General features: G+C 41.4%; 2 long non-coding RNA genes across 2 annotated transcripts; both read left to right on the top strand.

Moving 5' to 3' along the window:
• Nucleotides 1-1,016: 1,016 nt before the first annotated feature.
• Nucleotides 1,017-13,698, top strand: LOC118690008 (uncharacterized). The gene is made up of 2 exons (XR_004980717.2): nucleotides 1,017-3,579; nucleotides 4,572-13,698. It is a non-coding gene; the product is annotated as an uncharacterized LOC118690008 (long non-coding RNA).
• A 1,579-nt stretch (nucleotides 13,699-15,277) lies between these two features.
• LOC118690137 (uncharacterized) lies at nucleotides 15,278-18,122 on the top strand. The gene is made up of 2 exons (XR_004980740.2): nucleotides 15,278-15,394; nucleotides 16,796-18,122. It is a non-coding gene; the product is annotated as an uncharacterized LOC118690137 (long non-coding RNA).
• Nucleotides 18,123-22,922: the final 4,800 nt, after the last annotated feature.

The following is a 22,922-nucleotide window of genomic DNA, read 5'->3' as shown; positions in this document are numbered from 1 at the left end:
GATTATCACAGCTCACCCTGGAAGGAGTTCATTGAGCAGAAGTTCCCCAGCCCTGGAGGGAAACAATCCCATTCTCCTCCCACAGTGCCTCTGTGTGTGCCCAGCCCCGTGCCCAGGCAATCTCTACTGGAGCCCTGATGTCCAGTGGGGTTTTTGGCAGGATCTGCCCGGTAATTTGTATCTCCTGGTTGGAAAAGCTGTATTTGGGGCACCAAGCAGTGAGAGAAGGGAAACTCATCTCACACCCAGCTCCCAGCCTCCCTCGGCCTGCTGCAGGCACTGGACCACCTGGGCAAGGCTAAGGCCACAGAACTTGCATGCTGCTGGGACCCTGGATGCCACTCAAACCGAGCAGCAAAGAAGAATTTGCAACACTTTTTGTGATGCATTCTCCTTGTCTCTACATTCTTCAAAGCACACATTTACCCAGACAAATATTTACAGAAACTGAAGGAAAAAATAGACTGGTGCTATAGACACTGCAGCAGTGAACTTCTAATTACAATCCACAAAGTATTTATGAATAAATTTATCTATTATTTGTCTAGTTTGAGCACTGCGTACACTTTGCCTTGTACCATTACATGCTGAAGGAAACAACATGCAGCATGAAAATGAAAACAATTTGACTTAATTATTTACACCATTACCGCCACTTTGAATTAGGCCTTCCATTTCTTCAGGATTTTGTAAAATTTAACTGGCAATTACGCTTGCTTAATTAATTTTATTTATCTACTACTACAATGAGATGAAAACAAAAAACCTACCGGAATGCAAAGTACAAGCTGAGTCCCCTAATTGTAAATGCTGCTTTTAAGGCTTTATGATAAAAATGTAGTATTTTGTAGCATTTCATTCCAAGCGTATCTGGCCATGCTCCAGTACTATTTAAGCATAAACAGGAAAAGCCTTGGAGGACGAGTAATCACACTTAAATGACACAAAGATCATTATAATGATGTTCCAAAAACATGGCAAAATTAGATATTGCAGAACTGTTTTCTTCTCTGAAGTGTTCCACCAGATGGTGAAGAGTGCTGAAACCGTAGATCCGAGAGAGGGGAGGAAAAACATCCCCACACTTCCCTCACTTGTCTCAAGTGGCACCTCACACCTTGGCTCCATCAAACCTCCAAGCTCAAGATGACACCGAGGTGTTTGAGTGCTGAATCACAGCCTGGGAAAGCCCTGCTTTGTTCCATTGAAGTTGTCAACTGCATTTCTTTGGATCCGAGGACGAACGAGCGCGTCAGCAGAAGTGATGGTGGTAATTTGTGAAACTCTTAATGAGATATTTTCAGAGCTCATAAAAGAGGAAGAGCCATGTCTTTGAATTGCTGCACAATGAGTGCATTTTGATACAGGAAAAGAGTTGGGCTTTTATCAGAAATTGCACTGCATCAGTGGGGATGTGTCAGGGAGCATTTAAAGGGGGCTAACAAGGGTTATATAGATGGGGTTTATATCAATGGGGACATGTCTGTGTGTGTTGCTGCTCTCTGAAATGGCCACAAGTGAGGTGAGTCTGCATCTTTATCACTATTGGTCTTGCTTTCCAAAAGACTTGACAAAGTTACCTTCCACAGGACCTGCTACATCTTCAGATGTCATTAGATTTTTGGGGTTTTTTTGTTATTAGAAATATCTGAGAAATATCTAGAAAATTGGAATTACTCATTAAAGGAACATCTAATTTTGTTATTTAAATATTGGTCAGGGGGTTCTACTTTTAGGAATATCGGTGAACCTCAAGTACCTGCTGTCCGTCCATCCATCCATCCATCCATCCATCCATCCATCCATCCATCCATCCATCCATCCATCCATCCATCCATCCCCTCCTGAACTTCTGTTCTCTTTCAATACATATTGTAGGGAATCCATAAATGAACAAGGTGAAGAATTGGGGTGCTGTGGTTTCTGCTGACCCGTTCCCAGTCCTAGCTCCCTTTGGAAATCCTGACATGTCCTGGGAGACAGCAAAGCCACAGTGGGGACAAGGGCTGTGCTCTGGAGATCTGGGCTGGCGTGCACTGAATGAAGTTGAAGAGGGTGTAAAAGTATTTCTAAACCTTCCACCTTCCTGAAACGTTTGGTGTAAATGTATTTCCGAGCCTTCCATCCTCCTGAAGTATTCGGTTTCTTCACATTTCCTCAGGAACACACATGACAAATCCAGATCCACAGGAAAACTCGTCCTTTTTTGCTGAAAGATCCTGAAATGGAAGGTGACTTCATTCCCGACTGGCAGTCATTCTAATTCCATGCTGAGCAAGGGAACAGCCTCTTATTCACTGTGTTACAAATATTTTTGAACTGAATGTTCACAGGGTCGGAAGAATGGCCCACATGCTGCATTTGCTGCACTTCCAATATTCAGAGTTAGCAATAAAAATCATGCAAAATTCTCCCCCCTTTCCACCTCCCCCCGTTCAATGGACATTTGGAAATGGGGCTTGCAAACAAGAGAGGGTGAACACAATATCAGCAATCCTGCTTATCCCTTTGCATCCAGTTCATCTGCTGAAGTGAGAAGCCTGTGCATGGCTGGTTTTCAATGGCCTGTGTTAAATGAAGGGCTGATTTCACCCCCCTGCCTCGAGGACAGAGGACCATTTGCTGAGCAGCCACTGTAGGTGACATTAAATGTCATCCCAACCGTCCCTCTCAGGTGGCATTGGATGGAAAGTATCCCATAATCTTAAAAATTAACTCTGAACCAGTGGGAGCTGGCATTGATGCCACATCGCTCCCAAGCTTAATAACTTGGGAGAACGAGCTCCCAGGGACAATGTGCCTCAGTTTTCCCTCTGCAAAATAGCAACACAAGGATTTTGGGAAAGCATTATTGTACTTTCACTCGACACGGATTGTTCTCTTTTTGGAATGGCTCTTCTAGCAATGCCAAATCTTTCCAAAAACTTGATTTACCAAAAAAACCCACTTTACAATAATTAGTAACCTCTCTGTCTTGAGGAAGGCAAAGGTTTTATTCTGCTGTCTGAGCTTAATTATGTTTTCAGAGCAGTGTCATGGAGGCTCAGATGAAATTCTTGCTTTGTGTGCAAGAAAGTCACACCACATTTGCATTTGTTTGACAGAAGCCCTGATCTCATCCAATATGGAGTGCACGAATTTGGCAACGCTCCCATTGGACATCTATTTTATATTCTGCCTAAATTCCAGGCAAAATATCATTCCTTGCACTTAAATGCTGATACCTTTGAGGGAGGGAATAAAGCCTGGTCTGTCCAAATGAAATCCCCTATGGGGCTGTGCATCAGAGCTCTGTCTCCACCAGCCAGCAGAGGCTGCTCTGACGTTAATGATTCATTATTAAATCATTCATTATTTTCAGTGATAAAGCACATGGAGGAAATCAAACCCAAATATTGAAATGATGAAATGATCTATGAGCCAGAATGCCATGGAATGTGCTGTGTGGGAGTGGGTTGGGAAGCAGCAGCCCCTAATCCAAGGAGCTGGACAACCTGCTGCCCACTGGATTTTCCAGCTCTGGGATGTGGCCAGGTGGGCTCCAGGAAGAGCAGAGAACATCCTGCTTCTGGTGAGATGGTAAGAACTGGGATTACTCTTCTAGCATATAAATTCTGTCACTCTGGCCCTTAAAACCCAGGGTTTATTCAACAAGGAGAGCTATGGATTTTAACTGGATACTTGAAATAAACCGATTGTCTGCCCTTACTTAGCAAACAGGATTTTTTTCTTTCCCAGTTATTAATTTCCTTAAATGTAAAGTGACATCTAAAATGAAAACAGTTTATTGCTTGCCAGGAGCAAAGCCAGCCTAATTTAAGAAATCCAGAATTAAAGCTTTTGAAGCATATCGGGGCATGTTTATAAAACAATTATCATTGCAAACGTTCTCTCTGCTCAATGCAGCCTCTTCAGGCCACCTCCAAAGCCTGAAATTTCATCACCAGTCGTCCCCACCCCGAGATGTTTCATCAATTGCAGAAAATCAGGTCATCCTTTGATTGCAGCTTCCCTCTGCTGACCCAGGCGTTGAATCCCAAACCGAACCCACCTGGAACGTATTCGATGCTGAAAAAAAATTAACTCAGTGTTTAAAATTAAGTAGTAGGCTCATTATTAATAACTGACAGCAGACAAAGGAGTGCAGTGACCTCTCCAACAGAGCATTTAAATCTTTGCACAACATGCTCTGCTTGTGCTAGGCTGGTTTCACAAACAACAGCTGTGGAGTTCGTTAACATATGAATCCCCTTGAGGTAATTTGGAGGAGCCAAATGTGCTAAACTAAACACCTCATTAAAACAGTACTTTAAAAAACAAAACAAACCAAAAGACCCAACCCCAACCAAACCCCGAACTAATTTCACATTCCACGTCCACATGTGGAGATTGTATTATGTGGAATTCATTCAGCTCCGTGGCTGGAAATAGCGGGGGTTAAAATCGGTAATATGAGTTTTTCTCTGCTAAGATGCACTTGAGACTAAAGTGCCTTTGAAGTATGCCTGTCACAAAGAAGCAATTAACTGAGGACAGTGATGTTTTCTTTTCCTCCCTGTTGCTGAACACAGGACACAAGTTTGTACTCAAATATGCAGGACCCCATTTCCCTTGGGTCTGGGGAGAGAATGGACATTACCAAAGGGACTCTCACTTGGATGGAGCAAGGCAGAATCACACTGAGTGCTCCTGGGGTCACTGCATCCCCCAGGAAGGCCTTGCAAGAGATTTATAGAGAAATGCTCCATAAAAACACTGCTGCAAGTCCAGGTGACCACACACAAGAGGTGCAGTCCAACGAGAGTGGGAGAAACACGTCCTGCCCTTGTTCCTGCAGGCTCCACAGGGCTCAAGTGCCCTGATCAAAATTTGCACCAAGAGCAGCTTCTTTCAGTCCTCCTTTATTTCTCCATGATGCTACTGGGATAATTCTGCTGGTAAAAAGGTGCGCAAGCTCCTTGGAGCTGCTCCGCCTGGAAAACAGCATCTCCTGCCCAGGTAACGCTGCTCAGTGAAGCACTGGAGCTTGAATTTCTCCTGTGATGAGGCTGTCCAAAAAACACACAGAAATCCAGGCCTCTCCTCGGAAAATCACCTTTTCTTCTCTGTCTCCAGTTGAATTTGTTGGTGACTGGAAGGAGGGATGTGATGGGCATGTGTTTCATGGTCTGCAGGGAATTTTACAATATTAAAAACAATAAAAAGATTGATCTCCAAAACTGCCTCCCCCCAAAACAAAGTAAATGAGTCACCCCTCCTTTTTACCACTGGTTTTCTATCTACATCAAGATACTTTTTAAGAGATGTTCCTAGAATTTATTACTTCCTAAATGGGAATGCAAGTTTTCTTTTAAAAATGTAGATGTATTTTAAGATTTTGATAATGATCTAAAAGGCAAATAACTGGATTTTTTTGGGGTACTAGAGTCTTATGAAGCAACAGCCCATTTTCCTTCAGGAAATTGTGGTTTAAGGTTCTCCTGAATGACCTCCAATTATAAGATGCTATGGAGCTCTTTGGTTTTTTTTTGTTTTTTCCTCAAAAAAAAATCTTATTTTAATGCTCCATCCACATCTACTTTATGTTTCCTTTATCAGGAAAACAGCAACCTAATTAGCAGTGATAATTTGGAACTTCCATAAGAAACCTTTCACATGGATAAAAACAACAGAAGCTGGGTAACATTGAGGGCCTTATGCATGCTCCATAGTTTTTATTTTCCTTTTTAAAGCCTTTATTCCTGAAATTTAGGCAAGGAACTTGTTTTTAGGGAGCTGGGGAAAAAAAAAATCTCATGCTTACAATCCTATTTTTGTTCGCTTTAAAGCATAGCTTTATAACATGTTGGAATTTCCTCAAGGTTTTGTAAATACTCGTCTGAATTCCTCCCAGGTATTAGTATGTCATCCAAAAACCAGAAAATACTATTTATTCTCTGCAGGATTCAATCCATTCGTCTTTGAAATCCTGCAGGTAACTGGCTCCCCCCAGGGTAATCTTGCCTACTTCAATAGGCACCAATGTGTGAGTTCAGTCAGAATTAGTGTGTTTTTAAAATTCTGATTCCTGCCGTGCTGCCAGGCTCTGGACAAGCACATTTTGGAAAAGTCTATTCCCTCTGCCAGTTTCTGAGGTAAATCCTGTGCTTTGGGGGCTTTAATGGGCACGCAGAGTGCAGCACCTGCCCTGACTTCCACGTGTACCATCAGTCCCACTCTTCCAATGCCTGTTATTGCTTTTCCACGGTGCCTCTGCCTGTGTTCTGCACAATTATACCCCTAACAAGTGCAAATATTCTTGCTGCTTTTACTTCAGCACAGTTTTTGGCTTGGTAAATCCAACTTTCGCTCCTCCCATTGGCGCTATTGTGCTGCTTCTCAACCTGGCTCCAAAGTTTTGTCTGATTTTTGTAATTTAACAGCTTTACCAGTGAAGCTAGTGGTTGTTTATTGTTGATATGTTGATACTAATTTATTTTACCTGGATTTTACCTTTTTCTAATCTAGAGATGAGGCAACTAAGACACATTTTAAAAACTTTTATTCTACTTTCAGTTTTATGAGAAGAGTGAGACAAAACAGATGTTATAATTCACACCATCACAATCAAAAGCCAACTATTTCTTAGTTACAAAACACTACAAACATTTCTTAGCTTATCAGCTTTTTACCACACTATACTTTAAATACCTTAAAACCAATCATCTAAAGTTACTCCTTGTGGGTCCTGCTACACTACATCTTTCATAATTCTATTTCTCCAATGTATCTAATCTTATTTACAAAACCATCCTTTAAAAAATTTTTCTAACTCCATTCCTCTCTCAACAATATCTATCCTATTCTATAACATTTCAAAGTCAACATTTCTTATCTCAAGGTTTACATACAAATACATACTATATATACCTTCTGCCAAACCCTAAAAACTCTCTACAAATCCATTTCCCACACCAAGAACCTCCAGTGGCCCTTCCTGGGATTTGTGCATCTCATTTTCTGAGACAAATGCTGGGTGATAACCTTGGGATGATCCAAGCCTTCGTGGTGTGGCCAAGATTACTGATTTTTAAAAGCTGCCACATTTGATGGGCTTAAATTGAGCTCAACATCTTCACAGTGGCAGTTCCTTCATCCACCCAACACCCAGCAGCTTCTTTCTCAGTTTGGGGAATTATACCCAAACAACAAATTGATTTCTGGGAGTCTTTTTCATAGAATTACCATAACAACAAAGACAAGTCATTTAGAGCAAGCCAAAACTGCAGAATTTCTGGGCTGGTTCCTTATTTGCAACTTAAATTGTTCTAAGCAGGAATTTGTGGCAAGCACATGATGTTTTGCAGAGGCTTTATAAGGACCTCAGAGTCCATCTTGCTGCCTTTGGAAAACCCAAGACTGAGTGCTGCAACTGCAGCATAAATCTTTAAATTGTATTTTTATTTAACCAGTAAAAATTCCTTTGCATGAATGTATTTTCGACAGCAGTTGCATAAAATACTGTTCATAATAGGAAGGTTTTGAAATCTTCCACTCTTTTCATATGTCTGGAAAGTCTCATAAATGGCTTTTTATCTGTGAGCCTATTTTTTAGTATTTTAAACAGAATTTTTCAGTGCTTTTTTTTTTGATGAGTTAAAAAATAACCATCAAACCCTACAGACTGACAAGACAGTGGCAACCAAAGGAGGAGCTGCTCCAAAGCTGAAGATTTTTTAATGGAAAGCTCTCATTTTGGATCCTAACACAAACCTGAGAATTGGCTGCCACACAATTGCAAAATTAAATCATCACCCAAGTGAAACCAAGAGATTCAGATTATGGATTTTTTAAGTTAAACCCCTTCCTAAGTTCCTCGTGCCTCTTTCTGCCTGCAGTCAGTGCCTCCAAAGAGCAGCTCTCTCTCCTTTGACAAGAGACAAATTTGGCTCTCAGAGCTGCCCTGCCTTGCTCTGAAAAATGAAATTTTATTTGAGGCATTTCCATCAGGTCCTGATGGTGTTTAACCATCTTTCTCCCACGCTGGAGCAGAGAGCAATAAAGGAGCAGGTCACCACAAAATGGATTAAGTGCAAACTCACATGTGTCACATCAAAGTTCAACGTTGACTGAAAGTAAAATAGATTTTCAAGTCTTTTGAGAGCAGCAAGATTTTAGAGGAATAGATCAAATCATTTACTTTTATATTGCCATAAAGCTATAGAGACATTTTCTGTCTCTTGTGTGTTTTGAAAGGATCACAATTTTGTCCAAGGGTCAAATGAGTTATTAATAGTAATAATAGTGATATTAAACCCAAGCAAGACTACTGGGAAATAATTGAGAATTAGTAAGTATATTTTAAAAAGACCTTATGGTGACCTTTTACCTTACAGAGTTAGGTTTAATTATAGAAATACTTTCACCTCAAGGTGATTAAAATGATAGATTTTTTTATTTTTTAGTAAAGCTTCCTGTGTTTCTCATAGAGTTCTATTGACTATCATGAAATTAAAGAGCTAAAAGAATATTAATTAAGGAGAAACAAATATATTCAGCCCATAAAAGGAGCAGGGCATGCATGAAAAAGAAATAATTATAGAGTGGGATAAATTCTTGCAAGTTGTTCAGTGCTGAATTAAGTAATGGGCTAAACACAGGGTTTTTTTCTCCTCCCTACTCAAGATTTACTCTACTAATCACCCAATTTTCAAATCCTTACTATAGGAAAGCATTTGCCTTTAAGGCATCGATAATTTAGGACTACCATCGAAAGGAATGTTTTCTTCCATTAGACAAAGCGATTATGTCATATATCCCACCAGTGTCTTTGGACTCCCATCTTGGTGTGAAGGAAACCATCATCCAGCTGAGATTGCACTGCAAATCTTCGTCAAGAACTGCTGCATTGAGGGAATGTCAATAAAAAGTGACTTTTTCCGTGTTACAAAGATGAACAGCTCCAGGCCAGGCCCCATGTCACAGTGAGGCCTGGTCTGTTCTGAGGGAGCCACCTGAGGTTTTATTTACGTGTTTGCACCTGGGCAGGTTTAAAGCCTGCAGATCTGCTCAGCAGAGCTAACTGGAATATTTTCCTGTGCCTTTTCCTGGGGCTGTGGGGCTCTAATGTGAGCGCAGTAAAATCTTTACAGGTTTGGGTTCCTCACGTGCTTCTCGCGAGGCCCCAGGCCCTTGTCAGTGTTTTAACTGGAGCTTGTACTTAGGTGCTGCCATGTTGGATCACTCCCATCGCCATCACCCCACAAAGTTATCCTGAGCAAATCCTTTTTCCTTCCTGTGGTTTAATATCTGTGTGTCTCTTTGTGGAATAGGTTTGTCTGTGGGGAAGCTGCTGTAAGGCCATTCCAGGTGATCCCATAGAATCCCTAAGGTTGGGAAAGATCTCCAAGATCGTCACGTCCAACCATTGGCCAAATATCATCACACCCACTAAAAATATTGAGCTTGCACTTAGCAAATAAATGATTGTCCTGCCTTCCTGTGGGATATGGGAATGGAATATGCAGGATAGAATCACCACAAAGCACTCAGAGTTGACCCTCTGACAGTTGGAGTCTTCTCAAATATTGGGGTAATAAAAAATAATTTTATATCAAAACTTGTGTCGAGGGGTAGGTTCCAGTTTGCTGCTCTGCCTGGTGTGACAATAAAAGATTTTAGTACAAAGCAATTAATTAAAAAAATTATTTTATTATTCAATTTGTTAGAACTTTTCTCAGATAAACAAACCCCATTTTTTTACAGACTGTTTATCCTATTGGTGCGGGAGGGCTCTTAAATATAGATCCCAAACTCCAGGTCCTGTCAGAGATCCCAGTTTAAGGATAAACTGTGGGAAAGCACCACTAGAGGTCACTCAACATTAATTGTTACCTAATTAGCACATTTTGACCCTACGTCTTAGGTCATTCTATTGCTTTCATACTTAAAGCATTGTCAGCTTTGACTTCTCAGCTAATTCTGCCAAAACTCAGAAAAGCTGGAGACAGAAAATTTTCCTTCAGCTCTTCCCTCATATGACTCTTCCCAAGGCTCCCAAATCAGCTTTGCCATAGACTCTGCAGGCAGCAAATCATTCTTTCCTCGGCTTTGAGCTTAATAAAGCTGGCAGTGATGGACCGCTGGAAGTGCTGGGTTTAGACGCACTCAGCCCTGGCTGTGTTATCTCAAATAGCTGCTCACCCATTTCGAAAATTAAACCAAAATGAATTTTACAAGTGAGGGAAATATATGGGAAAATAATGTCTTCAATGTTTTCAGGTCCTTCCCCAACCACATTGTAGCCCTGTACCTCTTTAACCCTCTTTAAATAGAAAAAAAAAGTAAATTTTTGTAACAATTGACTAACTAAAAATGAGGTAAAATGAAGTTTAACTTTGATTAATGAGTTTCTACTGAAATATCTCTGCATGTGTTTAATCAAAAAGCAGATGTTCTATTTGCAGGGATTTTTCCATGATCTCAGAAAACGATGGTAGCAATTTGTTTGCCCAAGACAAAGGGGAAAGGGGGAGCTAATTAGTGTGTTCTGCAAGGTTAAAATCACCCACTGCTGGTGCCCTGCCCACATCCCCATGTGGATGTCATCAAACACACTTGGGGCACTCAGAGTTTCACTTCAAACCCACCTCATGCAGGCAAACCCTTGGGCAGCCACGCTCTCCAAAAGGGTGCTCCACCCAAAATGACCAAATCTTATTTAATTTCTTGTTCTGAGTTGCTGCTCATCCTCTCCTTCTCTTCTCCCCTTCCACTCAGCTGGCTTGGTGCAAACTCACAAATGTCACACCAAAGTTCACCGTTAACTGAAAGTAAAATAGATTTTAAAGTCTTTGAGAGCAGCAAGATTCTAAAGGAATTGATCAAATTACTTAATTTTATATTGCCATAAAGCTACAGACATTTTCTGTCTCTTGTGTGTTTTGAAAGGATCACAATTTTGTCCAAGGGCCATATGAGTTAAGAGCAATAGCAATAATAGTGATATTAAACCCAAGCAAGACTATTAGGAAATAATTGAGAATTAATAAACATGTTTTAAAAAGAATTTACAGCAACCTTTTATGTTACAGAGTTAGGTTTAATTATAGAAATACTTTCACCTCAAGATGACTAAAATTATCGATTTTTTGATTTTTAGTGTAACTTTCTGCATTGTTCATAGAGTTCTATTGGGTATCTCTGTTACTCACAAAATTAAAGGCTGGATTAGCCACTTCATCCTTATGTATGAGCATGACAACTGTAAAGAATATTGCAGTTTCCTGAAAAATCACTCAGTGTTCCCTGAAAAATCATTTAGTAACCTCTCAAGACCAGCCCATACGCAGCTGGGAGAGAAAACATTAACCACCATTAGCCACCAGCACTGTGAGTGAGAAATCTATCAGAGGAGGCTCTGGGTTTTCTGGTTCCTACATCGAGGTGATAAATAAATGGATTACCAGCATCCAAAAAGTCACATGGCTTCTCTCTCCACTTTGTAGAGAGATTAATCTTGCAGAGGTATAAAGCAAAATTAGACAAAAAATAGCAAGCTCATAGTCTGGACTAATAGAATTTAGATTTCATTATAACTTTTTTTAAACAGTGGACCATCCTCTAAGCTTCTACCCAAGAAGATTGGAGTGCCTGTTGGGATAGCCAAGAGGTGATGATTTTAAACTAGAAGAGGATAGATTCAGATTGGATTTAAGAAAGATGAGAGTGGTAAAACTCTGGCACAGGCTGCCCAAGGAGGTGGCAGATACCTCATGCCTGCAAATATTCAAGGTCAGGCTGGGTGGGGCTTGGAACAACCTGGTCTAGTTGAAGATGTCCCATGGCACTGGATGGCCTTGGAAGGTTCCTTCCAACCCAAACCATCCCACGATTCTATGATTTGATTCCAAGGTCTTCCATGATCTGAGGCATAATTCCATCACATCTGCCTGTTTATCACTGAGACCTTTGGTCACCCTTTGCTCCCTCTGAGGAAGTTCTTGGTTGGACACGTTCCTCAGTTCCTGCTGCATCCACAACACTTCAAACTGTGTTGGAATTTAAAGTCTCCATGTCAGCCCTGTAATCCATGTGGTCTAAAAAGGGCTGGATAAAGAGGATTAAGGGCTGTTCAACAGAAACCCAGCTAAAAAGACAAGTTTATCCAAGCCTCTTCTTCAGAAGATCTCTGCTACTGGAGATCTTACTTCAGAATAGGTCAATGAGTTATTTAACAGATATAGACCTTCTCAGAAATATTTGCTGAACTGTCATCATGCAACAGAATTCGATTTTTAAAGGCAAAGCTCTAATCCTGACATGGAAAAATGGAGGAACAGGTTTGCTCTTTTTCAAAACATTGGGTCTAATTAAGGAAGAAGCCCTCACTGATGAAAAGTTAATACAAAAGGCCAATGGCTGAAGAGTCTTAGTGGAGAAAATCAAAATCAAGTGGGCTTAGACAGAGAAACTGTCACCCCTTTTCAAAGGAAATTACAGCTTTTGACATAGAAATGGCTGCACAACTCCAGAAGTCTTGAATTCCAGCCCCCTGAAGGGATCAGTTGCCCCAGCTGGGTGATTTTTGCCAATTATCCTCTTGTTCCTGATCAATCTATTTTTCTGCCCATTGTTATAGCAGCACCTATTCTAAAATACTCTCAGTTGGAACAAATAACTTCCTGCTCCTTTCCTTTTCAGCTCCCCAAAAAGATCATTAGCAGCAGAGCAAAGTTCCTTGCAAGATTTCTACCCAGCTGACACAACAATTTACAAAGACTTCTCCTTTCCCCCCCTACAAACCTGCTTTTTATTCTTATCCCTCATCATAAAAAAAAGCTCATTTCCAAATTACAACACCTAAATCCCAGAGGAGCCTCTCAATCCCCTGCACAGTTTTATTGGAAATCTTAGAAAATAAGGAAAAAAACAAAGTTTTTTTCTGGTTGAAAACATGCACAGATGTTTTTTACCCAATAGATGGATTAGATAATGCAGTTGTCAGTGACACACTTTTTTATCAACTTTTAAAAGCATTTAATGCTGAAGAATGAATGTAGTTTTTCCAATCAATGTTAAAATCTTCAGCGAGGGTAAAATCACTTCATATACGTGGTGGGGTTTGGGTGCTTTGATTTTTGAAATAATCCAATAAAAGCTCAAAAGTAGCACTGAAAACGAAGGGAAATCAACCAATTCTGATGTATTAGGGAAATTATAAAACACAACGCACTGTGGGCATTATAATTGAGTGCATGGAGCTGATGAGCAGCTGAACTCATCTGCCATAAGTTTTTTATTTCAAACTAATCCATAAACTGCTTTTCCAATTCTCTAAAAGCACATAAAATACCAACAATTCTTTTAGAGTGTCCCCATCAATCCAATCAAAAAAATCATAGGTTTCAAATGACCACCCATAGCTGTGATACTAAAAATATCCTGGTTATCAATCTAAAACTGCTTTTGCAGTGATGTTGGCCAGGATATTTTGCCTCATTACTTCATGTTCTCATTCTGTTGTTTATTGTCCTGTCATCTTATATTTATATCATTTGGCCTCCATCTTCCATAGTAATTAAAAATGGCATTTCTTTAACCCTGGTTTTGCTGGTTTTCCTGGTGCTTTCCACACATTTCCATGCCTGGATTGGAACTGATTGTCACCACCAGTCTATGTGTAATGACTTCTGCCATTAAAAAAATCTTTAAATACTTGATTTACTCCATTCTATGCTTTAATTGTTTTTACCCTGATGGGATATGTGGCTCTTTGGCAGACACAGTCACCACCTCAGCAGAGACCCTGGAAATGCCTGATTTCTGGATGTGGATTCCTTTTGTCACTGGACATGGTAAATCCTGGAATTGCTGCAGCTTGGAAACTGTCCCAGACAGGGCACACAAGGGACACTGGGAATTACACACTGGGCTCCAACTCTCTACATTTAGTGACAAAATCTTGGATATGGGATATGGGAAGAAAAGAGGGGCTCAGCCAATATTATCTGGTAATGTGAAGATAACCACAGCTCAAATGGGCTTCATGTGTCCAGAAAAGGAGCTGTTAGCCTGGATTAGATTGGACTGGGACAGGAAGGATTAGTGGAGAGGAGGCCTGACAGTGAATTCATTATAATCTGCAGTAGATATCATAAAGTGCTGCTTTGCTGGTTGCATTCATCCAAAGGCCTTCCCCAAGAACTGTGTGTAGTAGGGGTAGTTTGGAGCTCAGCTTCCAGGATTGGCTTTGACATTTTTGGGGGCCCAAAGCTGGAGTTCTGAAGCCCAAGGATGAGTTATCAGGAATTCAGCACATGCTGTGTGAGGGTCACCAGTGGCTTTGCCTCTCTCAGAGCAGGAACATCTAAAAGTTATTTCACTGGCCAAGCATTTCCATCCACCATCTGTGACCGTGTTCACAGGGGTCCCAGGATGAGGGAAGAGACGAGGATCTGACTCCATGTTTCAGAGGGCTTGGTTTATTGTTTTATGATATATATTACATTAAAACTGTACTAAAAGAACAGAAGAAAGGATTTAATCAGAAGGCTAGCTAAGAATAGAAAAAGAAAGAATGATAACAAAGTCTTGTGGCTCTGGACTCTCTGTATGAGCCAGCTGGGCTGTGATTGGCCATTAATTAGAAACAGCCAACGTGGCCCAATCAAAGATCCACCTGTTGCATTCCACAGCAGCAGATAATCAATGTTTACATTTTGTTCCTGAGGCCTCTCAGCTTCTCAGGAGGAAAAATCCTAAGGAAAGGCTTTTCCATAAAAGATGACTGTAACAAACATTCCCACAAGGAGGTACTTTTTTCTTTCACCAGGAAAAGGTTCTTGCCCCAGAGGGTGCTGGGCACAGCCCATGCTCCCCAGGGAATGCCAGAGCTCCAGGGGGGTTTTGACATCATTCCCAGGGATGCCCAGGCTGGCATTGTTGGGGTGTCTGTGCAGGGCCAGGAGCTGGGCTGGATGATCCTGGTGGAGCCTTTCCAACTCAGGATATTCCATAATTCCATGATCTTTGAATGGAAGTGCTGGGGGGCACAGAGAGGTTAATCTGCACGACCTGCAGGTGTGCCACAGAGATGCTCTTTCCCTTTCTCTTATTCTTTGCCAGGTGCCTTGCTTAAACCTTGGCCCAGCTCTGTCCCCCAGGCTGGAGGTCTGAAATGAAACGACAATCTGCTTCTCTCCTGGCTAATAGGAACTGGAGCAGAGATATTTCACAAGAGCATAATGATGAGCTGCTCTCCCTGCATCCCTCTTTGTCTCCATTTTTATTTCTGTAGTGTCTCATCTGCTCTGCTGAGCTGCCAGTCACCTCCTGGGGACACTGGGAGCTCCTGGGACTGTCAGACTGGCCCTCAGCTGGGACATTCCACCTGGGAGCTGGACCTGTGGACACTGTGAGTGCTCAGAAAGTGCCTTCCAGTTCTGGGTCCCCTCATTTTCCCCCCTGGCAGCTGGACCCGAGCTCAGAGGAGCTCCCTGCTAATGAGGGAGCTCCATTCTCTGATCCTCCCCTTGCTTGGCTCTGGTGGCTGAATTGCCTCTGGCTCCCCTCAATCAGCTCCATTTATTCCAGGGTTTTGAGTAGCTGCATATGAAAGCCTCGCTGATGGAGATATCACATGGCTTTGCTTTGCCTACAGACAATGATTTCATCTTAATAAAGTCAGATTTTGGCTCTGCCTGCTGCGCTGTCGAGTGAGCTCTCCTACAAGCCCCACAATGCAGCAGCTTTGTGAGGGAAAAAATACAGGACAGAATAATTTCCTTTTTTTTCTCAATAATCCTGAAAATGAGCCATGACTGACAAGTGGGAGCAAGGAGGATTTGTAGCACTTGAATTTCTTTTTCCAGTGTATTTTATATTGCAACTGTGGATGCCACAGCCACTGCAGGAAGAGTTATGAGAGCATTTAAAGGGTTAAGGCCTTCATTTGCCTGAAGCCACTTCTCAGCCCTGGTTTTCTGTACTGCTCTGTCCTATCAGGTTTCTTTCTCCCTCTGGTCAAAATAGTAACCTATATAATTGCCTAATTCATGTGAATTTGCAAGGCAACAAATGAAATGAAAAAGCTCCTCGGAAACACCAGCATTACACAAAAATACACATAAATCAAATAAGCACCTCCAACACCTGAAGTGACACTTAGCCACATCGAATTCCTGCCCTGCACACTGCTCAGCCCACGAAACAGAGCAAAAAAATGCAGAGCACAAGGCAAATAAGTGCCAGCCAGCCTCTTCAGGAGGTTGTGCATGCCATGGCAGGGGCTGCTTTGCATTAGTGCCCCTCAATTCTTTGACTGATTTGTTCCTTGGGTGTAACAGCTGCCCACAGGTTGTACCTGCACAGGGGGAAACGAGTGTGGCACAAAGCCAGGACATTGTGCTGCGTTGCTTCTTGTACTAATAAATATTTCAGCAAAAAGCCTAAGTGCTGGTTATGCAGCACCCCATCCTTCTCTGCTGCAAGAGGCAGGAAAAGCAACTGGCAAATTGCTGCCCAGAATGGAAAATTAAAAAAAAAATAAAATATGTTGGTAAGCTTGTGGTAATGGATGACATATTTTAAATTGATTTTTGTTGCTTAGGAGGATTTGAAGCACTTGGATTTCCTTTTTCAGGGTATTTTATGTTGAACGTGTGGATGCCACTGTCACTGTGGGAAGGGTTACGAGAGCATTAAAGGGTTAAGACCTTCACTGCCTGAGGACACTTACAAGCCCTAAAATTCCAGCTAAATCCTAAAATTCCACCACTGTTTTTTTTTTTTTTCCTTTTTGTTTTATTTCTAACAGCCAGCCCTGTCCCTCTGCACCGGTCAGCCCTGAGTGGGCTGCACTTCAAGGCTCTTTCCTTCGTGGAATTTTTTCTAGGAAGAAGAAGAAGAAAGACATCTCAGCCACTCCAAGCTGGAGCATCCTTCTCCTCTCTTCCCCCTTTTAGTGTCAAGTGAGAGATTTGCCCATCTCCCACCCCAGTGATGCCTGACAGCAAAATATCCTGGCTCCAACCAGCATCCCCAAGTTCACAGGCAGCTCCAGGATTCTGGGATAAGCAATGCCAGCTTTACCAGGAACCCCTACAAATAATATTTGCACAGCTCCCAGGACAAACAAACACGGGCAGGAAACATTTACAAACCCAGGCTGTGTTAATTGCTTCTGGGAGGGTCTGCAGATGACTCTACCTGAAAACATTGGAGGGTTTTGATGAAAACTCAGAGATTGTGGCACACAGACAACAAGGCAAACATTTCCTTCATTTCCTCGCTGGATTTTGAAATTAAGAAAGGAAAAGAGCCACATCTGTGCTCAGGAGTTCCATTTCCAAGCTCCCCATCCAGCTGGGTGGGCTCCCATGGCTGGGCAGTATGGATTGAGTAGGTCCTAAATTTGGGACTTGCTCCTAGAAACTCCAATGGTGCACCTCATGGGGTAGTTATGGCTTGGAAGTGAGGAATTTGTGAGGAAAAAAAGGTGAGGGAGGAGAATTAACTCAATATTTCCTTCCAGGATCACCCTCCATCCTCAACTCTCCAATGAGATTTGGTTTGTGGGGATATTTTCCTCTGGGTTATGGTAAAACCTGTGGTAAAAGTAAAACCTATGGTTAAAGTTGTTTGACTTGCTGGGAACATTATTTCTATCAGAAGAGCCTCTCAGTCAGAGAACAAAATTCCAAAATAGGGTTTTATGTGGCAATATCCTTACTGATTAAAAAGAAGGAGTAAAATAAAGTAAAGCAATGACTTTCCACTGGTTTTGCTCCTATTTATTTTATGTGCCAGGAAATTTTCACTGTTTCAGTGGGAACTGGAGTAATCTCCAGCCTCACTATAAGTTTTGCATCAATTATTGTGAGTTATTTTTCTCAATGGGTAAAAAGCAAATTAACAAATGTAAATACACTTTCTTATTTCTAGATGCTGGTGTGGAGTCAGCTTGGGGAAAGCTGGGAAATGCTACTATCGAGATTCTGTGGAGAAAAAAAAATTAAAAATCATAGTTTTATGTTTTATGTTTATGGTTTATGAATCCATTCTGTTTCATTGTAAACTAGGAGGGAATTTTCACTGGAATCTTAGAAATAAACTGGAAACAAGATGGAAAGGAGTCAAAGTGACTCTTTGGGCCCTGTGATCTTCATTTTGGGGAATAAATTTGTGCAGACTGGAAGAAGGCAATGAAGCATGGCTTGGAAACATATTCCCCAGGAATGTATATTCCAAATAAATGTCACTTCCTTTTAACAGAATCCACAGCTGACTTTCTAAATATCTTTGTCAGTGTTCCCATTTGGGTTTTCTTCAGTAATTTAACTTCACCCTGAGAATTTTCCCTACATTTTTAGTGGGAATTACCTAAAATCTTGTCAATAGTGTATTTCCTATACACTGGGTTTCATCCTGGGATGTTTGGGGCTGTGATTTGTGGGACAAATCAGAAAAGATTCTGCTCCAACCTCAATCAATGTGGAAACCTCTGTTTTCTTGCATCCTGGCCCAGGACTTTAAATGTGGAATTTCGTGAGTGAATATTGGATTGAATTTGTTGAATCCATGAAGTGGATTTTTGCCACTGAAGGATTTCATTCTGGAGGGTGATTTAAGGGCTTTGAATGTTGTTCTCACCCTCGGTGTTATGAAATTCATCTGTCCCAAAATCCCTTCCAGCTGTTTCAAAAGAGCATTTATTAACATCTGCAGCAAGGTTGGTTTTGCTCCACTGGAGATAGCAGAAGAAATCCCATGGAATCAGTCAGAACATGTGTGGATCTCAGCACTGCAGCTGAATTTTTTTAGGAGAAATTGTACGAAATGCTAGTAGCACAAATTTTCTTCCTCATTCCTCACGTTTCTCCATCTGAAGAAATCAAAATAAATATAAGAGCACTTAGCAGTGAGCCTGTGCCTGACACAGTTTGAATGTGGGTTAAGAAGACCAAAAAAAAAAAAAAATAGGCAAAATAATTGTTATGCCTCACAACACACCCTCAGAGTCAACAGCCCGTGAGGAAGTAATTTCTGTCGACATATCGACATTGCTAATCGTCGACGTCCTCTTTAAAAAAACCCAATATTTCTTCTAAATTTCCTTCAGATGGCAATGACTGATCCCCAAGAAAATGCAGAAGGACCTTGAAAGGAAAGGCTGCTGCAGTGGCTTGCAGGGACACGCTCCTCCTGAGCTTCCAGCACAATTATATGCTTATTACTTCGGAAGAGTTCGAAAACAAGCAAGCTGCAGCTTTTAATGAAGCTTTCATAGCAGAGAGAACTATGAAAAAGCATTTAAAGCAGCTCATCTCCTCCTCTATTCAGGCTCTCTTTCATTTCCAGAGGCAGTTGCGAGGAGAAATTGGATGCCATCCAGTTTGGGTTTATAAGGAAGCAGAAAAGGAGATAATGGCGGAAGTTTGTGCTTTCTTCCCCCATGGAAATTTGATCATCTTCAACGTTTGATCAGATTTTGAGGAACACAAGACAAAAAAACCCAGCAGATATTTCCAATCATGCATTTTAAAAACCTCAAAAGAGCTTTGCAGAGCCTCCCTGCACCCAGAGCTGCTTCAGACTTTTCTTTTTTATTATTTTGAGGGAAGATGTAGAACATAACCAGTTACTTAGCCCTGGCATGTGATTATAAAAGCCTGACTCAGAGCATCTCCAAGTTCTGCTTACAATGCACAGACATACATCCAGCCCTTTGTACTGTCAGGCTGCCTCCCTAACAAGCCAGAAATATGTATGTGAGTGGAGAAGACATTCTAGGATCAGAGGAACAGTCACTTAACAATATGTCATGGAGACTGATCCCTTTGTCAGCCCACAAAAGCTCAATGTGACCCCAAAGGAGGCATCTTTCATTATGGGGGATGCCATTTTCTTGCCCTTTTATGGCTTTTTTTTATTGCCAACATTATTCACAATTCCCTAATTAGAAAGGATAACGTTGGTACACTGGTTTTTACTCTTCAGTTTGGGTGCACGCTGGTGTATTTGTGCAATAAGTTGGAATAATATTGCTTTTCCTTTCTGTTTTTCTGTACAGAGTTCAGTGGGCCACAATATTTTTCTGCTCTAATGTTGTGATCTCACATATGGCCTCAAAAAGATGAGGCTGAGTGGCCTTTTCATTTTTTTTTTTTCACTTTAAAGGGCTCATTTGAAACTTTGCAACCAAAGCTTATTTCAGGTTTTATTTCTAAAAGAGTGCTTGACCCTTTCAGTGAAAAAAGTAGCATGTTGACATTGCAAAATGGTCCAAATTCAAGCACCTGAATTCAGGATCTCACCTTCCCTTTGGTGCTCCTGGCGTTGTGTGCCACCATGGAACACAAATCCGCAATGTGGGAAAAATAAAGCCATTGGTGCCTAAAATTAGGCCAGGGGAATTTACCAAGGATATTGTTTTTGCTTTGTCTGTTTGCTTTCTTATGAATTCCTGCTCACAGCAGAGGATAAAGCATGAACTTCAAAAGAACAAAAGATGGGATATTTCTGGGTTCCCAACAAGTTCCTAGACAATTGTGAAGAAACCTCCTCACACAGCAAGGGAGTGCAAACTGCCCCAAATCATCTTTTTCCAGACCTTGGAGAGCCACAGCTCTGTGGCATTTTGAGGGAAGCTGTGAATCAATTCCCTGCTCAAGATTTCACTTGGCAGACCCAGCAGAGCCCTAAATGCCATCTGTGGGGAAGTGACTCCTGTATTTGTTTGCTTTTCTGTCCATATTTCACCTTCAGAAGCCAATGATGGGATTTCACAGCAGGGCTGGTGGAGTTCTCCAAGTGCAGCCCAGCTGTAAAACACACAGCAGAGTTTTCTCCTTTTTACTTCCTGGCAATGAGTTTTGGTCCTGTCAGTTAAAGCCACCTCAGAGGAGAAGGAAAGAGAGAAATGATTTCTCAGTGAATCTCAGAAGAATTATGGAGTTGTACAGCCCCAGAAGGATTTTAGGCAGTTTTATATTGCCCGGCTCAGCTCACATTTATTTTGTCTGTCTCAGTGCCTGAGCTATGTGATGGGTAGAGAAAACTTCCTCTGCTGCCTGATGGATCTGAGCAATCTGGTGTGGATCTGGCTGGATGGAACAGAGAAGAGAGTTCTCAGCTGCACAGAGGGCCAAAATCTGTGCTGTTATTTATATATTTATTTTATCTGTGTTATTTTATCTCTATCTATATTTTTATTTATATATGTTGTAATTATATATTTATTTTATCTGTGTTATTTTATCTCTATCTATATTTTTATTTATATATGTTGTAATTATATATTTATTTTATCTTTTTTATTTTATCTCTTTCGATATTTTTCTTTATATATGTTGTAATTATATATTTATTTCATCTTTTTTATTTTATCTCTATCTATATTTTTATTTATATATGTTATAATTATAGATTTATTTTATCTGTGTTATTTTATCTGTATCTATCTATTTATCTGTGTTGTAATTATATATTTATTTTATTATGCTATAATTTAATGCAAGCAAGTACTAGAGAGTGTTTAAAACTAGTTTTTACATGGAGAAAAACATAGAGTCAGTAAAGAATTAGGAATTTTTTAACAGTTAAATGCTTCCATATAAACTTATTTATGTCCAACTGCTTGAACTCAGAGGAGGAATAACAGCAGCAATCCAGAAATCTGTGCTGCAAATGTAACTCTCTTCTAGATAAAAACATAAACATACCCTAAATCAGAGTAATTATCCAATTGTGCTGGGTTCTGACTACGTGAGACACTCAAAAAGTCTCCCAAGAACCTGGAGATGCTCTGAGGAAAGTGTTCTGCCAGTGAAGATTTATCCACAGTTTCACCTGATAAGATTGTTCATCTTGTTTTGAGCAGTGCAATTTGCCCTCCTCAGCACGCTGCCTTACATTCATATATGTAGAGAAGAACTGGATTGATTATCTTCAGGCTTCCTGCCACTAAACTCAGCAAATTAGCTGCTCATGATTCCAGCAAATGACTGCTCCTGCTTTTTTTCCTGGTGCTCCGGGAGAAATTGAACTGCAAAGCTTTGGCTGGGAAGCCAAGAACTTGCTCAGAAACTCCCCAAAGAGGAAAAAGCTGGAGAGATGCTGTTAGAATTGATCGAGAGGTCCAGGAAAATACGGGATGGTTCTGGTGTCCCAGAGAATCCAAGGAAATGGAGTTCTGTTTCTCTTGGTGCCTTTTCTGCAGTGAGCTTGGGTGCTGTGGGTCACACTCAGAGAACCATGGGTGGTTGGGTTGGAAAGGACCTTAAATTCCTCAGTGGGGACTCCACCACTGCCCTGAGCAGCTGTGCCAGGGCTGGACAACCCTTTTCATTTATAATTTTCCCAAATATCCGCCCTGGCCCAGCCTGAGGCCGTTCCCTCTCCTCCTGTCCCTGTTCCCTGGGCTCAGATCCCAAATCCCCCCAGCTGTCCCCTCCTGTCAGGAGCTGTGCAGAGCCACAAGGTCCCCCCTGATCCCCCTTTTCTCCAGGCTCAGCCCCTTCCCAGCTCCCTCAGGATTCCTGGGCCCAGCCCCTTCCCAGCTCCATTCCCTTCCCTGGACATGCTCCATCCCCTCAAAGTTCTTCTTTTTGGGGGATTTCACTGCCCTGGTGCTGCTGGACCCAGCACAGCAGGTACAAGCAGGATGCCATTCCCTATGTGACCTCAAACCAGGAGCAAACCCAGCCTCTAAAATCAGGGTTTAAGCTGAACTTCACTCCACCAAGCCTCCATTTCTCAGGATTTTCCTTGTGTCCACCCCTAGTGTGTCACATCTCACAAAGCCTCAGCTCAGCTCTCCAGCCGTGGGATCTGGGACAAATCACTTTAATTTTGTCTCCTGCTTTTCCTTTTACCTCAACAATGCACTTTCTGCCACTTGGGAGAAACTGGTTATTTCCTTTGGCCCTTGCATGGACTTTGAG

The sequence above is a fragment of the Molothrus ater genome, chromosome 10 (assembly GCF_012460135.2).
Source record: "Molothrus ater isolate BHLD 08-10-18 breed brown headed cowbird chromosome 10, BPBGC_Mater_1.1, whole genome shotgun sequence".
NCBI lineage: Eukaryota > Metazoa > Chordata > Aves > Passeriformes > Icteridae > Molothrus > Molothrus ater.
The sequence above is the reverse complement of the archived record's forward strand: the minus strand, read 5'-3'. Positions and strand labels throughout refer to the sequence as shown.